Below are 4484 nucleotides of genomic sequence, written 5' to 3' on the forward strand. Positions count from 1 at the left end.
TTATGAAGAAACAGCTGTTTTTCCAAGAACCAGTATTGTGTACTCACCTCAGGCATAAAAAGTTATTTACCTAAGTCTCTTCTATCTAACAGCATAGAACTACCCAAGCAAGGCCAGCAAAGACTCTTTCAATATCCCTTTCTTAAATTAGGCTCTAAAATGACTGTTGATAATGGTAATAAATGTCTTTTTATTAAACAGGCAATTTTATCTTATGCAATTTAGGGAAGTAAAGATGAACATAAAATCTACCTTTAAATGAAGAAAATAATAATTTCCCCCTCTAACTATGGCTGATTCATTCCCTGAGCATGAATCCCCTTTTACCCTCATTGTTTTTAACTGTAAACTGAGCTGAAATCTGCTCATAGGTGAAACTAATATTTTAGATGGAGAATGATATTACCAAGTAATCATATTTATTACTTTTTGTAGTCACCATTTCTACTCGCTGCGGCATTTAATGTTTCATCTGTATCTCTCTATCACAATGCCCTCTGTAGAAGCAGCAATAGTGAAAACATAATTACACTTTGGGGAAAAAAAAGACAGGTAATTTTTAAGTAGATCTTTACCCAAATACAATAAAAAAGCAAAAAAGAAAAATGTCCGTAAATATTTTCATTTTATGTCAATGCCATTTCCAAATTCAATTTACTCACTACACATTGCAGTATATTCAAGTGGTGAAAAGATATAAATTCTTTCAGAACTACCATACTCTCTGGCTGTCAATATAGTCTCTTGAATAATTATATTAAACATATTACTACAAAATGTACCAAGAAGTTGAGAATAATACTATATTTGTGAACTGCAAATAATAAAACAGAACAGAAGTCCAAGAAGGCTAAAGTCTAAGCTGTAATTACACATGAAGTGTATGTTGAAAGCAGTCACAATGTACGAAAATGTGACAAGATATCCAGATGTTTAAAAAAACACATCCTGTTTGTCTCAGATTATATCTAGTTTCATCTTGTAGGTTTCTGATAAGCCTGTTACGTAAAGTGTGTTTCCCTCCTGCTGATAAGAAGCAGCTTGCAGATATCCATAAATTTTTTAAGGAGTGAGTCTACTTGGCAATATTGGTAACTCCATAGTTTCCTATTACATTCATTCATCTGAAAACTGAAAACAACTCATGACTAAAATATTCTTCCATTCCTTTGCCAGTTTTTCAAGTTTAAAATCAAAGGAAAGTTGGAATGTATTGCTTCTTGTCATCAACAGGCATTTCAAAAAGAGGGTAACTAACCAAATCAAGTGTTCTTTGGTCAAGTTAGTAACAGGCTTTCACTTTGTTCTAAATCCTTTCATAATTTTTTTTTCTAATTTTTCCAGTATGGCCTGAATCTTGCAAACAGCCTCTTTTCTGGCCTGCCGTACAGAGCCCTGGCCCCCAGTTTCAACTGAATCTAGTTCCAAAAGTTCCTTGGTTAGCATTTCTTCCAGAAGCCAGTATGCTTAGCCTGTCTTTTTTCCTACAAATTATTCTACTTCTTGTTCAAGATACTGGACCTTCTCCAGCACATGTATGATTTTTTTAATATTCGGAGGAGTACTTTCATCTGAAGGTACACATTCTTCAGGAAGACTGCTACTTTAATCTTGATTGTTGGGATGGTCACTGGTGGCATTACCATACAGCTGAGGCTCAGCACTATATTGGACTTAGGAATCCAAAAGATCTGAATCATTCTTGTTCACTGTCCCAGAGGATTCGTACTGATGGACGCTGCAAGGGAAGCTGTGCCGGTTCATGCTTTGATCTGATTGGCTATAGGGGTATGAAGAATCCTAGGGCTGCTGGAGTGGGGGTGTATGCTGGAGTGGGGGTGTAGGGGGTGACGGAGGAGAGCCACTGCTAGGCCATGGTGAAGTACTTTCTGTCATGTAGAGATTGTCAGGTGGTGCTGAGGGCGCTGACGAAGGCCAAGGATAACTGCCACCCATTCCATAAGCACCAGGAGAAGCCCACGCGTTCTCTTGTGGTGGTACAGTTTGTCCTGATTGTGGAACACTACGATTACCATCTCCATAAGGGTAATGGGGCAGGGTCATTCCAGGGTTCTGTGAAGCTGGATACCCTGCAACCTGCCCCCTAAGAGCGGGTACTTCAGTCTAACAGTCCTGCTGGGGATAGACTCGAGAGACTGGAGTTGGGCTGTGCCAGGGGAACGGTAAGTACTTGGAACTTCCGTGGAATAACTGGTCTGAGTATAACCAGGTGCATAGTAAGTCCCTGAGTATGAGGCAGTATTTGCCCCAGGGCCTGGGGGGTATGTTGGACCGTATGCTCCATTTGTGTAAGAATTCAAACTTTGGTGGCTTCCTCCGGCTCGACCAGGCTCTGGCCAGGCGCCTCCAGAGGGATAGTAGCCATCGCCTCCTCCGCCTTCTCCCAGCCAGGTGGTCTCCGCCGGGCCAACCCCGCGCACCCACCAGGAAATGGCAGGCTGGGGAGGTTCGGGGTGAAAAGGGTATAAAGGTGGAGGTGGCTGCACCGGCACATCTCCACCCCCAGGCCCGTAGTAGCGGCGGTAGGACAGATAGTCACTGGGGCCGTAGCCCAAGCGCCTCAGGGCCGACATGGGCTCCGCTGCCCTGAAGTGCTTTCCGCCCCCCACGGCCGACCCATCGGGCAGGCCAAATTAAGTTTTAATTTATACAAGCCACTGCATATTCTTAGACAGTGTTTAGAACTTGTGTGATTTTGCTCTGATAATACAAAATTTTGGATAAGATCCAAAACCTTACTCAGAATTCAGACTTAGTTCTCTTTTCAGGTTATGGATTTCTCTTTACAGATGCATAGAGAAGTAATTTTAAGGCCAAGCATGGTGGTTCACACCTGTAGTCCCAGCACTTTAGGAGGTCAAGGCGGGCAGATCACCTGAGGTCAGGAGTTTGAGACCAGCCTGGCCAACATGGTGAAATCCCGTCTCTACTAAAGATACAAAAATTAGCTGGGCGTGATGGCACTTGCCTGTAATCCCAGCTACTCAGGAGGCTGAGGCAGGAGAATTGCTTGAACCCAGGAGGCACAGGTTGCAGTGCGCTGAGATCATGCCACTGCACTCCAGCCTGGGCGACGGAGCAAGACTCCATCTATTAAAAAAAAAAAAAAAAAAAGAAAGAAGGTTTCAAGTCTACTGTATTGGTCAGGGTTCTCCAGAGAAACAGAGCTAAAGGAGATATAGATATACAGATACAGGTACAAAGAGACAGAGATATATAATTTATATAAGGAGATATACTATGATGAATTGGCTCACATGATTAAGGAGACCTAGAGGTGCTGAGATCTATAGTTGCCAAACTGAAGACTGAGGAGAACTGATGGTGTAGTTCTGGTCAGAGACCAAATCCCTGAAAACCAGGGGAGTTGACCGTATAAGTCCAAGTCTGAAAGCTGGCAAGCTCAAGACCCAAGAAAAGCTGAATTTTTAGTTCAAGTAGTAGGCAGGAAAAGACTAATGTCCCAGTTCGAGAAGTCAGGCCAGAAGCATTTCCTTTTGCTCAGCCTTTTTGTTCTAGTTGGGTCTTCAATTGGTTGAAAGAGACCCATTCACATTAGGGAGGGCAACCTGCTTTACTCGGTTTACCAATTCAAAGGTTAATCTCATCTGGACACATCCTACAGACATATTGAGAATACTGTTCGGCCAAATTTCTAGGAGTCCAATGACCTAGTCAAGTTGACACACAGAATTAACCATTAAGTATACTAAGCTAGAAAATCCTTCCAAATGTTACAGTTCACATATGATGAAATCTTAGCAGAGATTTTCCCAAATTTGACAACAATCCTAAAAACATATGTGATATTATGAATAAGGAAGTGTGAAACTGAAGCAAACTCTTTTTTAAGATTTTTAAAAATATAGAGACAGGGTCTCACTATGTTGCTCAGGCTGGCCTCAAAATCCTGGCCTCAAGAGATCCTCCTGCCTCAGCCTCCTGAGTCACGGGAACTACAGACATAAGCCACTGCGCCCAGAAGAAATAAACTTAGATAAAAAAGAATGAAAAGGAACAAACAAAGCCTCCAAGAAATATGGGACTATGTGAAAAGACCAAATCTATGTCTGATTGGTGTACCTGAAAGTGATGGGGAGAATGGAACCAAGTTAGAAAACACTCTTCAGGATATTACCCAGGAGAACTTCCCCAACCTAGCAAGGCAGGCCAACATTCAAATTCAGGAAATACAGAGAACACCACAAAGATACTCCTCGAGAAGAGCAACCCCAGGACACATAATTGTCAGATTCACCAAGGTTGAAATGAAGGAAAAAATGTTAAGGGCAGCCAGAGAGAAAGGTCAGGTTACCCACAAAGGGCAGCCCATCAGACTCACAGTGGATCTCTCAGAAGAAACCCTACAAGCCAGAAGTGAGTGGGGGCCAATACTCAACATTCTTAAAGAAAAGAATTTTCAACCCAGAATTTCATATCCAGCCAAACTAAGCTTCATAAGT

General features: G+C 42.1%; 1 pseudogene; it reads right to left on the bottom strand.

The window, feature by feature from the left end:
- Positions 1 to 990: 990 nt before the first annotated feature.
- On the bottom strand, positions 991 to 2594 carry LOC100455908 (BAG family molecular chaperone regulator 4-like; annotated as a pseudogene).
- Between the last annotated feature and the right edge of the window lie 1890 nt (positions 2595 to 4484).

Source organism: Pongo abelii, chromosome 7 (assembly GCF_028885655.2).
Source record: "Pongo abelii isolate AG06213 chromosome 7, NHGRI_mPonAbe1-v2.0_pri, whole genome shotgun sequence".
Classification (NCBI taxonomy): domain Eukaryota; kingdom Metazoa; phylum Chordata; class Mammalia; order Primates; family Hominidae; genus Pongo; species Pongo abelii.